Below are 14,007 nucleotides of genomic sequence, written 5' to 3' on the forward strand. Positions count from 1 at the left end.
TCAACTCTATCTTTTCACTAAGGTCAGGAGTTTGGAAGGAGGAGGGAGGTTTGTAACAATCTTCAAGTGAAGTAAAATAAAATAATTCCTTCTGAAGCTTTGGAGATCCTCACATCCTCACCTCCACACTATTTACTCTGTTCTGTCAGTGAGTAGTTTCTTCCCCCTCCAAAAAAGCAAGGTTATCATTTTCGACTTAACAAATAATGACAATACATAGAGCAGCAATAATAATTTCTATAACAGTTTCCAATTAATTTCACACCTTATTTCCCAAATGAAAATTTTAATTTAATTAAAATTATCACCTTTAATTCCCAAATGATAATTCTCATTTTATAGTCAGGACAACAGATTCAGAAGTTACATGTTTCACCAAAGACACGTAGCTGGAAAATGGTCTTTCCACATGTAGCAAATGCTTCCTATCACTAGCAATAAGCGGGAGGATGAGTAATGAGAGGGTGATGTCTTGAATTAAAGAAAGAAAGCTGAGAAGTTTGTGTGAGTTAGAATCTAGGGAAAAGATGTTTAAAAAGATTCTTATTTTTATCTTTTAACCACGTATCAGAATGTGAGTCCCCAAAGTCCTGACCCACCAGCTCACGGCTATAATCCCAGCAGTTTGGGGAGGCCGAGGCTGGCGGATCACCTGAGGTCAGGAGCTCAAGACCAGTGTGGCCAACATGGTGAAACCTTGTCTCTACTAAAAATACAAAAAATCACCGAGCGCTGTTGTGGGTGCCTGTAATCCCTGCTACTCGGGAGGCTGAGGTACAAGAATTGCTTGAACCCGGGGGCAGAGGTTGTAGTGAGCCAAGATCATGCCACTGCAGTCCAGCCTGAATGACAAGAGTGAAATTGTGTCCCAAACAAACAAGCAGACAAAAACAAACCGTTTGTATTTAATATTCTCTACCTGGGTTCTGAGGGGAAATGATGACTCAGATGCCCTACAAAGCAGCACTCTCTTGCTACGCCATTCATCCTGCTTTCAGAAGCTCCTAGTTTTATTTAAGGTTCTCCCATCTGTGTGCCAACTACCCAACTCATTCTAGCTTATTTAAAGTGAAAACACGGATTCCTAATTGAGTCCGCAGATAGCAAAAATTGCTTATGTATATACTTTCCACGTGGGGGATCAGGCCTGTCTTTTGGTGTTTGCTCATTTTGTCCTGCAATTCTATGGCTGATAACTAAGGAATTTATTTCTGTTTTCTTTCTATATTGGTCTTCATTGCAGGAAATGGTATTCAGTAACACTGTGAGGGCTTTCTTCACATGCAATTGGAACTTTGTTTTCTTTTCTTGTGCAGTGCACAAGTAATTTCTTCTTGACTTTAAAAAAGTAAACGTTTTATTTCATTCCCCACCCTACTCCCAACTTTCTCTATCTAAAGATATAGGGAGAAATGTGAGTCAGGATATGTAGAAGGAATATTTTACATGTATCATTTGAAATTCACAGGCTAGAGGAAAAGAATCACCAAAACTTTGCAAAATTCTCTGTGCTTTCTCCCAGGCATAAAGCATCATGGGTTTGTCCCATAATTGGAGACAAGATTGTCAAGTAGTATCGAGGGCTTGGTTCAATAGATGAACACATGGAAATGAATCTCATGCTGTTGGCAGTGTTTATGTATCTGCAGGAAACCCAAGGCACAGTCCCACTAGAACTGAAATAATTAAATCCTTTGCTTATGTTATTTCACAGCGTTTGCAAGATTTTGCCAAGAAGGAAAACTGAGACAACTATTGGTAGATGAAAATAGTGATTTGAGGGGACCTGGAGGTAGATGTGTTGTAAGGATAAAGAGACAATTTTTTAATGTGATTTGACTGGATGTAAAAGGCAGGGTGTCTACACCTCAGAGCAAAGTGGGCAACGATCAGGAATAGATTATTGTCTGCCTCTCCTGGTGCTGCACAAAATTTAAGAGCCATTTACAAAATGGAACAGATGAAAACAGAAGCTAAACATCAAGTGGTAAGAAAAGATTTCATGGTACAGAAATTATTACTAATGATTTTAAATATGTATTAGCAACATCATGGTTTAACTCATTTAATTCTGGTCTGGACAACAAGCAACGAAGGATGAGGAATAACCTAAGAAACACTATTCCTTTGGTGATAGGTTTCTAATGAGTGAAGATTTATCTGGTCCTGTGTTGTCTACACTCAAGTGTTTGGAAGACAAGGCAAAAAAGTTCCACTAATTCAGACACTTAGAGAATAGGCTAACTTTTGGGAAACCAATATTATGGGAACAGAGACACCCCTCGAACCTTTGAAGAGGTGGAACAAAACCAGGAATGGCTTGAGAATCATGGAGTTGTCCCCTAAAAAACATTCTCTTTATCTACACATAAGCCAGTTGGGCATGGGAGGGAATGAACGTGGCATTCCTTTGTGTGTCAGAGAATCATGTCGACTCAAAAAGAAAAGGAAAAAAAGAGAGAGAGAGAAAGGAAAAGAAAGAGAGGAGGCAACAGGATGTAATTATTTTATCTTTTAATGTCTGTATCATCACCTTCAGAACTCTGATTTTGATTTGATTGGTTCCTTTTCATTTAGGATTGCAGCTCTCTATATAGTAGCAGGTGTGAGAAACAAAGAGTATTAGGAAAATACCCCTACAAGCTTCCTTGAAAATTATGCTACCTTGTTTAACTAACCAAATAAATGAATGTATGTTGACTTTCTAAGGGAAAGACCCATGGGATTCATTTCAGAATTCTTTGACAATGTTCAGTTTTCCAAGAGAAAAATAGAAACTCTCATTGCAGAAACTTTATACCTGGGCTTCATTTCTCATATTCTCAGAGTAAAGTTTTCACCTCTACCATCAATGTGGCATCCTGTAACTGGCAGCCTTGCTTTTGTCTTTTTATTAATATGAAAACCACACCGCAGTTGACCTTCACAGTCTTTGCTAAGCTGGTAACAGTGCCAATGAGGACCCAGAGTGGAAAATTTACCTATGTTTTCTCCCCTCAACAGCTGCAAGTGAGATCTGAAGTAAGGGGCTGGATAAAATATTCTTAGAACATTTTGGTAATTATGATTTAACCCAAAGGTACAGTTAGACATCTTTGAAAGGAATTGTGAGCATGTTTCTTTGAATTGCTGAGGAATACCAGGGTTCTGACAAACACATAGTTTTTAAGGAGATCCAAAATTTCTTCCGTATTTATCATCTTTCTGAGATGTGGTTCCCACAATGCTCCTGAACCTGCTGGGAAGGCACATAGCTTCATATTTGCCTTTGCATAATGATTTCTTTGTCTGTTTCAATTCGACTTAGATGTTTTCTTATAATCCTAAAGATGCCCACTTGTTATAGATGATAATGTATCTATTTCCTTTATGGGCAAATGCTGTCATTCAATGTGGAGAGAATTCATGCTTGACATTCCATGTAAGTCTTGCGAAGTGTCTGGGAACTTTCCAAGTCTATACATTCTAAGCAGTGGTGGGGAAAGAGGTGAAGAGTGTGGGCCATGAAGTTAGATTGACTGGTTCAAATCCTTCTACTGCTTCACTGTTATGCAACTACGGATAAGTCCTTTAATCTTTCTGTGCCTCAATTTCCTATCTACAAAATAAAGAAAATACTAGTATCTTCCCAGAAAAATTGTTGTGAGGCTTAATTGTGCAGCCCTGCATGTATATGAACCCCTTTAGCTGTGGAAGTCCAGAAATATGCATGGAGTTTCTAGGATACTTCTAGCACAAAGTCAGGGAAACCTTTCTTAGACATTTCCCTGGAATATGTCTTTTATTGTTCCGATGCTTCTAGTCCCACACTGGCCTCCTAGTTAAAACAGGGTGGTACTGCTGATCATTCATGGACATCAGTCATCAATTGACCTACAGCTCACAAGTAGCTGGTAAAGGTTTCACTGTTGTCATACATGCCATCCTTATTGATGGACAGAAGGTTTTAGCAATTTCAAATGTCTGGATTCTGTTTCACCACTTAAAATTAGATCCAGAGTGATGAAGCAAAGATTCACCAGATGCTGCAATTGCACCTAATTCTTTTCATTTAAAAAGCATGGAATATTAACGTTCCAATGACAGAGCATTCATCTTTTTCTAGAATATACCAGGGGCACATCTCTTAAGTGTAGTCTACCTGCACCAGTAATTGTAAACACCGAAAGCTTTTAAGCAAGCATATGTCAAAGTGGCCATTTGTCATCTTTGCAACAATGACCATGCTAACTTTAAATATCTTTTAAAACTTTGTTCGCTACTCTTTCTTTCCATTAGCCTATTAACTAGGGCACTTTAGCCCATGAATCATATCATTTATTTTTGGAACTGGAAGGGAGAAAGTCATGTTGTTTAAAATATGATTTATATTAAGGAATGTAAAAATAATTTCTGTCCAAAAGTAACTGAAATAGCACTTGCCAATACTCTAAGTTCAGAAGGCCATCAAGTTTTTTTGCAAATATTTATAACCCCATGTAATCTATTACCATCTATCAGGTACATTTTCTAACTTATATGTTCTAAAATCCTAAAATCCTGAAATGTTAGATGTAAACTTGGGAATCATTTAGTTCTACCACCCATTTGATGATGAAATTTCAAACCAGATACTTTTTTGGTTGACTGACATGCTTTCTGCTCTTTTTTAAAACTAAAGTTTCTTTACAAGCTCCTTTAAATTATCTTCTACCCATATTTGCTAAAAGCAGTAATGAAGTCAAGGGTCACTGTTCTGGGCAGATGCCTGTGGATATCAGATTCCTAGGAAGACCAAGTTTAGGAATTTAGCTTTGGAGGTCTAAATTCCTTTGAAGCAACCACATTCATGTCCAGTTGCTTTAGAACCATGAGCTCAAACAAAAACCTTCTTCTGAGGCATTACACTTTTGCTTGCAGTTATCCTTAGTACTCTTGTTGTAGCAGGTCATTTTTCTTGCTGCCTTTTCTGCTAGTTTTACTTTTTTTGAAATACATAAAATTGTTTGAAATATGAAATCCCACCTCTCCTCAGCCTTGTATTTGGAGTTTTCTCTATCACATACTGAATCTTTTCATATTCTGTGGAAGCCTGATGGCTTGCTCTGGAATTCAGCAAATTGGGCACAGGGGGTCTTTCAAAGGCAAGTGAGTATTGTGAGTAACACTTTTTCAAGGTGAAGAGTGTCCCCTTATTCAGATAGCACTGCCCCTGAGAGGTCACTTACTGTTTCTGCTAAAACTGACCTTGAGCTCAGGTGTCCTTTAGATGTGACTCTGAAACTGAGTTTCTCCGTTTCCTAAGCCTGATTTTGGACAAACTGTTGGACCCTTTTGACTCTTCGTTTTGCCCCTCTGTGCAATGGCAACCAGGATGCCTAGTTCAGTGGTGTCCATGAGAGTCCACTGAAGCAATGCAAAACAGTCAGTGCAGTGTCTGGTGTCTAGTGGGCCTTCTGCAGCCTTGATGCCTTTGGGGCAGGCTTACTTTAGAAGTTTTAAGAAATCTCAAAATGAGTTCTATGATGTTTGCCTTGCTTGGACACAAAATGAAAAACAGAAAATTTGCCTTCTCACCCTATGGGTGGAGTGTTGCTCTTCTATATTTTAATTCTTTTTAATAAGAAAAGGGCGTCTTGAGTGTGATGGGAAAGGGCAGCCCACACGGTGGGAAGTCATGTAACACAAGATACACTTTATTGCATGGCGTGTTTCTGTACCACAGATGTGCACACAGATGTGGTCATCAACAGAGATAACTAGTTTACAAGCCCTCCCTGGAAACTCCTCATCGTTCTTAGTAGAAAAGTGATTTTCAGCCAAGGCCTGCACTGAAGCTTATCCCATGATTAAAGCATTCCCAACTGTTCCACGCTGAAAAGAAAGAAAAGAGAAATGATCAGTAGTGCTTTTCCAGCCAAGGTGTGAGGCCAGAGGTCACCTAAAAGGCTAAAGTCTATTAAAACAAGTATCTGCTGTGGCCTTTTCTTTCTGTCTTTCCCTCCTTTCCTCCCTCCTTCTTTTCCTACCTTCATCCCTACTTTCTTCTTTATTTAATTTCTTTCTTTATCATACATTTTTTCTCCTGCTCTCTTCTTCTTTCTCCTCTCTCCTTCCCCTTTATTCTTCATAGAAAAAATATCACTTTATGTCAAGGAAACACTGAGCAACATCTACTCATCGTTGAGCCTGTCAATGTGGAGAGGACACATTTGTTTACTTTCTAAATTGTGTAACTTTAATATTTTTTTTTTATTGGTGAGATGTGATGGAAGTTTTATGCAAATGTCTAAGGCTGCAGTTTGGTTTAATAAATAGAATCTTTTTAGGATTCAGGAAAAAACTTGGGTTCAACCCTGGTTCATAATTCTCAACTATACAGTATTCTCAAATACAGTAGCTCTGTGGGCTAAATAAAATAAATGTATGAACACAAGGTATCTCTATAATACACATAGAACTACAGCTTAAGTCTCATTCTCTATAATAGAAGTAGGGCCTGAAAAACAGATTCAGGTGCATGCCATTTTGGGCGGTAAACATCTCGGAAGGAAGGGGAGTGAAGAAAGCAGATGGAGCAGGTGGAGGAGCTGAGCTTAGGATGTGGTCTCTTCTGGAGTCTGGATTTACCCTAATCCCACAGAGAGCTCTGGAGTGTGAATTACACACATGGAGTTGTTCCTGCCTTGACGTGGTTGCCTGGTCTTTTGTATTCTTCATGTCAGTCAGCCCTTACAGGTAGGCTGCCTCTGGGCTGGGGGTGGTGAGGTAACCTCCTGGGCAAATGGCCAAGAGGAATTCTCTGGAGAAGGGGGCAGTTATGAGCCATAGCAGCCTCCGCTTGCAGCACCTGGGGCAGAGGTACCAGTTTGGTAAAAGGCATTGGCTGGGATACCAGAAGCATCCACTATGGGGCTCAATAAATGGTAGCTAAACTTAGTATAATTCTTGGCTGCCGTACGTCTAGTTCAAGTCCTTTGCTGTGGAGGATCAATGTACACCTATCGTAGTAGTTTATGGCCTTCTCAAAAATAGGAAAAGCAGGTTAGCTTTTAACAAAATAACTCTACTATTCTCTATAGCTAGGCTTCTCCATCCACCCACACTGAATTTGGTCAGTTCACTTCAATGATTCACTGATGGGAATAAAAGCTTTTCGTTGCAACATACTGAAGGTTTTCATAACTGAGAACAGGTACGAGTCTCGTAAGTACAACATGACTTGGAAAGAGAATTCAATCACATACAAACCTGGGCTCTTAAAAAATCCAACAACATTATCTGCAAGTAAAGACAGTATAAAATAAAATGCTGATGAGAACCAAGCAAGAATGACTGTTGTAGAAGAACATTTAGCTAGACTTGAATGTATTTTAGTTTCTCCAAACATTGGGTCTTTACAGTGGTTTGCAATTTGAATATTTTGTTTAACATTTATTGGGTCTCCTAATTGATATTTTCCATCATTTCAACTCAGTGATCGTGCCTGGGTGGAAGGTAGGGGATTTACAGAAGACAGTGTCCAGATTTGTTTTGAGTCTGTAAGTCTGGCCATGTCAAAGTGTAATAAGACAAGCGGGAGAACAATGACAACAGCAGTAAAAACCTTAATTGAAATTATACCCATGACTCTTTAATCTAGCTCTGCCAGTTTTGCAGACCAGGAGCTAATTCTTCCCATCAGCACTCTTCCCTTGGGTTGCTCTTGACAGCTCTTCTGTCTATATAATGTTACCTTTGCACACATAAAATCCTGTTTTTTTTTTAACTTGAAACATATAAAAGCTTTGGAAGGGTTTTCATGGGTATCTTCATTCTCATTCCCTTCAAATGCTAGTCTCTTCTGTTCTTCAAACTGGTGGACCAATCTTTTTCCACTTTCTGATCAAATTATAAGATTATATTTACTTTCCTGTTAATGAAGGTGGTACCTGTGATAGAGCTTTGCTATTTATCGCTCTGCCCTTCAAAATCTATTAAATGAGGAAAACATAAATTAACTCTTATTTGCAAAAATTATACCACATAAACATAGTTCATTTTTTTATATTTTATAACCTATACACCTCTGTGGGAGACATGGGATATTAATTAGCTTTGTAGAATATAAAAATGATACTATGGTAATTAACACTTAATGTTAGCCTATGTGTGTCACCCCAATAACTTCAGATATACTTCCTTCCTATGTAAAACAATACATTTCCCTTTGTCTTCTGGAAGTTAGAATGATGGTTGACCCTTATAATTATTAAAATGCTGCCCAAAACAATAGCCTGACTTGGCTTGCTGCATAAAATAATTTATATAATAAATTAATTACATTTTCCTGTGATTCAGAATTCTATCTTGGCAAGATACTCTTCTGGACATTGGGCAATAGCAGTGCTATCATTTTCTTGTTTGTTTGTTCCTGAACAACCAGAGGCCCTCTTTCACTATCCCTGGCTTTTTCTCCTTACATAAGTGAAATGAGTTCATGACAAAGTAATGTTCAAGAGAGCAAGATGATGACAAAGCCAAGAGCATGAAATGACTAAGGCTTTGTTGCTTGTGGCTTGAGGGGGTGGGAGGCACCACCCTCTGAGGTGTCTGAGTGGGTCACCCAACAGACTTGCCAAGGGCTGGGAAGGAGAAAAAAAATAAGTTGGACAACTCTCCTCTTGGGACAAGTCTCAGAGTTACATCGTTAGTAGTGATAAAAATGTGTGTGGGGATTAGGACATGTAAGTGAAAGGAAAAGAAAGGAAAGGAATGGATTGGAGTGGAACAGAGGTAGAGAAGAGGATTTTGAAGTGTGATGACTCTCTGGCTTCCACTCTAAACCATACTTCTCATCTTTACAAGAATCCAGGATGCATTTTTTCTGTGAACTAACCCTTTAAGATGCCTACACACAAGCGGAAAACAGAAATGTTTGAACTTTACCGTTATTCTTTTTTGGCATAAAATATATTTATGTAAACAAAAATAAGTCACAAGTTATCTCAGTGGTTGATTTTGCCTTAGAAACTTCAGCTTTTTTCTTTTCTTTTTTACCTTGAGTGTTATGCTGAGATATCGGGGGAAACTACTTGTTTCTAAGTCAGGTCATAGCTAAATCTAGTTTCAGTTCTTTTCTCCAGCACATACACTGTGTGATGCTAAACATATAGCCATTTTACAGATAAGATAACTGACCCCTATATAGTGAAATTTATACTACTGGCTAAATATAGTGAAACAGAACTTTGACTCTGGGCAATGCTGACTAGGAAACTGCACTCATAGGCATTGCTCTGAGTATTGCTATAAAGGGCCCTAGCCTTTACCAGGCCTTCTAATCTTTCCTTTACCCTGCAGTCAACATGTTCTACCTGCATTGTGAATCTATTCATTTATCTTTCTGCTTAAAATCCATGGGTACTGTTAAAAGGTGAACTGTATCCCCCAACATTTACTTGTTGAAGTCCTAACCCCCAGCTCTTCAGAATATGATCTTATTTAAAAATCAGGTTCTTGCAGATATAATTAGTTGAGGTTGTTAGAGTGGGCCCTAATTCAATATGGCCAGAGTCCTTGTTTAAAAAAAAAAAAAAGAAAGTTGGACACAAACATACATATATGAAGACACCATGTGAACATAAACATGGTCATCTACAAGCCAAGGAGAGAGCCAGGAACGGATTCTTCCCCCACAGTGCTTAGAAGGAGCCAGCCCTGCAGGCACCTTGATTTCACACTTCTAGCCTCCAGAACTGTGAGACAATTAATTTCTGTTGTTCAAGCTGCCCATTTTGTTGGACTTTGTGATAGCAAACCAATACAGATACCTTTCCATTATTCTTAGCATGATGTGCAACATCCTACACCTGGAAAGCAAGGAGTAGAACATCAAACTAAAAAGCAAATGTGACTCAAGCTAAGCATAGTAATATTTCTGGAATTGTGAATGGGCTTAGTAAAAATTTATTGTGTAATTGTCATAATCTTACATGCCAGGAATCGTATTTACACAATGCAAGAATCCTACATGCCAGGAACTGCTGCATATTTAGATGTGAAGTAAACTGACATAGTGCCTGTTCTCAGGGAGCTTACACTGAGGCAGGCAACTAATCACACATATAATTAATTACAGTAAGAATGAAGAGTAGTAGCAGAATGTCCTAAAAAACAGGATGCTAGAGGAGCCAGCCCTCTTCTTGAAAAAATCAGGAAAAACCAGAAAGGTTTCTTTGAGGCAGTCATGTTTTAACTTATATCTGAAGAATGAATAAAAATTAGTTAATAAAAAGAGATGCTGGGAGAAGTAGCTCTGAGGTCAAGGGGACAGAAAATATGAAGATTCCAAAGCCAGAAGCATTATGCCACTTTCCAGAACCAAAAAGAGGAAAGTATAAGTAGAGCAGAAAAGGCGAGGTAGAAAGTTGTGCAGGATGGAATGGAAGCAAATAGAGTCAAGTCCTGTGGGCAGTGACATAATCAGAGTTGCAGACCAGAGTTAAAATGTGCCTCTGGCTGCACTGTGAAGAATAGAGCTGAGGAAACCGCTTAGGAGGCTATGGTAAGAAGTAACGGTGGGCCAGGAGTGGATGGATTTAAGAAGTAGTCCATTGGTGGGATCTAGTTGATGAGGTCCAACTATTAAATAAATGTCATACAGTCTGGAGAAAGGGAGGCATGTGTTCAAGTTGACTGCTGATTTTCTAGCTCGGCCAACTGAGTGGAAGGTAGAAGGTTCACTGAGATAGGAAAGATTAGATGAGGTCATTTTTTTTTTTCTTCTTGGGGGAAGGAGGGAGAGAAGAAAAAGTTGAGTGCCTAAGCATGCCTTTGAAGCAATTGTGAGATGTCTGGTGTCCTGTAGGACCTCAGCCTCATTGGTCAGGATGTCTGAGCCACTGGAGATGTAAATGTGTCTGTCATTGGGATACAGATGGTAACTGAAGCCATGGGAGCAATTGAGATCACCTGTCAAAAGAGGGTAGAATGAGTAAAGAGAAGACTGTGCACAGTTGAGGAATTCTAGCCTTTCAGGTTTGACTGGAGGAAGATGGCCCAGCAAGAATGATGAGTAACAGGGGGAAAAGGAGAACACCCAGAAGGATGTGTTGTCATGGAAACCAAGGGAAAAAAGGAGCTTCAAGAAGAAAATTGTGGCTGATAATCTTTAAACCATGGAAGCAGTCTAAGTTTAAAAAATATTCTGGCTGTTGTAGCCATTTGGCTCTTAGCAAGACCTCTTGCAGGGGCTTGAGTGGAGGAACAGATGGAAGGTGTAGAGGATGATATTGGTGTTCTATCCACATCCCTCTGAAAGTCACTTGCATATTCCAAGGACTGCTTATTATGAACACCTGTAACTCCTTGCTTGGGGCTTTTATTTATTTTCATTATTTTATGGCTGAAGAGTACCCTTAACCTAAGCGCAGAGCAAGTCAAAATGACAAAGAGTTTATGTCCTCAGACAGCTCTCAAACAATGACAAACAGAGATTTGAAAACTATTCCAATCCACTAACCCTCAGTTGGAATAATGCTGAAGAATGCTTCACACTGTCTCTCAGAGTTCCCCAGAGGGATCGACTGGTTTGATACTAATCTTCAAGAACTTGCTGTCCTGTCTTTCTCTGACATACTCCTCTACTCCCCTACCAGTGTTTCTGGGAATCACCCACCAAACAAATTACTCACTCTTGAATCCTTGCCTCAGTGGCTGCTTCTGGGAAACCAAAATCATATAGAAGAAAAGAGTTAGACCAGTAAGTATAAACTTAGTGAGAACAGCTGAAAAGGGGTATCAGGAAGAGAGACAGGGTCAAAAATGGCTTATTATAATCAAGAAAGTGTGCTAAGCTTATTTGACGGAGGGTAGAAGGAATATAAGAGAGATAGGGGAGAGATCTTATAGGAATTCATATGCACAAATATGGTTTTTTTTTCTGATGCTGTTGGTTAAAATGTAAAAGGAGAAAAAAGAAAAGAAAAAATAATACAATTTGCATTATAAAACTTAGGAAACCTCTTTCTAGAAAAGATAGAGGCACAAAAGTTTCCTCTTCAAAAGCTTAAAAGAAGTCCTGATGTTCTTGGACCTTTGTGTGTTTAGGAATTTCCAGCATCTCTAGAATCCGTTTAACCACTCCATGACACATTTTTTCTCTCCAGATGTAAAAACTGAAGAGTCAGTTGTCAGTTGAATACTCTAGTATTATTTTCTCAGCAATTATTTTAAGGAATGCATTTGAATAAAATGCAGTTTTGGCATCATTTTAGAAAATGGATGATGATTTATGCTTTTCTTGCAGGGACAAGATGGCTGTGGGCATGAGTCATGACTGTACACTGGGAAGATTCCGATGGGAACCTTGCTTTTGCTGGTTGAGCCATAACTTACACAGACTTGAGGCTATGCGTGGCTTTTATTAACATGTGCATTTTGCTTGTTAAGGCTGGAGCTTCTTCATCTTTTTCTTCCCAACTAAAGCCCTGTTTGTATTTCACACACACCTGATTCAAAATCTGTGCTTGGAACCCAGAGTGGCTTGGGAATAGTAATTCGGAAAGATATTTGATTATTTGTCAGTTAAAGTGGAATGATGTGTTCTCAGCTGCAGCTGGGAAATGGGCTATTTCTCTGCAGGGGACTAAATTCAAATGATAGACAAAATTCTAACTCTTCCAACATCCCTGTCTTTGTGGAGCAGGTTTGGCACAAATCAAAATTGTTTATAGGCCAAGAAAGGTACAAATCATAGCACAGATCTGTGCTTTTCTCAACTGCACAAAGAGCTGTTTTATATACAGCTTTCACATATAATTTTCTGGTGAAAATCCCTGTCCTGGAGCAGATGTTCCGTGGAAACAACACTGAAGTTTTTAAGGGGCCAAGGTGAATGAAATGTAAGACTGGTTCTTCAAGTTTTCCAGGTAAAAACCATCTCTCTCATTGTCCTTGGAACTGGTTTTCAAAATGTGTTTTACAGCATTGCTTCTCAGATTTTAACATGTGTACAAATCACCTGGGGATTTTGTTAAATTGCAGACTTTGTTTCAGTAGTTCTCGTGTGGGGCTTGAGATGCATTTTTGATAAGCTCCCAGAGGATACTGATGCTGATCTATTTTATCCCTGAATCCTGCTTCGAGTGGCGAGTAACAGAGGGATATAGAACGCTGGTCATGCAAGATTCTATCCAATACAAAGATTCTCTAGTCTCATAAGTTAAAAAAAAATTCACATTTTTATTTTTCTCTCTAGAATTCTGCAAATTAACATATTAAAGACTCTGAGAAGATTTGCACTGATAAAGTGCGTGGTCAAAATTAATAGACCAAGAACTATTTTAATATGCTGTCTCCTAACAACCTATGGAATTTGATTTTGTGAAAGGAAAGGATAATCTGATGTGCCCTATTCATGGGAATATGTGTTCGGGCACTTAAAGAGATTGAAGGGGAATTTTAGAAAATGTTTGACTCTCTTTGTGGTGACCCCTGTAACCTTTCTCAGGTAAGTGTTACTGCTTCTCTAAATAAGCAAGATTCTAAGTCCAGCACTCAATATCCCCAGTAGAATAATAAACTTTCCACCTAGAGTTTTGGTATTGAGAATGTATGGTGTGCCTTCTAATCAACTCTAAAAATTGTTCAGGGTTTAGCTGCCACCATGCCCTGTCAAAAGGCCAGCTTAGGAAAGTGTCAGACAGGAAAACTAGACCAAGGGAATTTAAATGCCTCCAAGCATCTTAAATTGTTTGCGAACCTCTGTGTGCCTATGAATCGATTCTCTAATAATTTCCCATGAAGATTCCTGGCTTCTGCCCCAGAAATGATTATTCTTTGAGTCTTGGGTATATCCTGAGAATCTTCATTTTAATAAGCGTTTCCAGGATTTTCCAATGCAGGTGTTGTAAGGACCACATTTTGAGATTAAGTTCTATTTCCTCAGTTATGGAACAAGCAATTGGGCTTCTTTGTTTTGGCTTTCTGAACAGGCACCTTTGTGAGTCATGCTTTAATGTTCTACCCTGGATTTTTATGGAGACT

Source organism: Rhinopithecus bieti, unplaced genomic scaffold (assembly GCF_001698545.2).
Source record: "Rhinopithecus bieti isolate Rb0 unplaced genomic scaffold, ASM169854v2 scaffold_8, whole genome shotgun sequence".
Classification (NCBI taxonomy): Eukaryota; Metazoa; Chordata; class Mammalia; order Primates; family Cercopithecidae; genus Rhinopithecus; species Rhinopithecus bieti.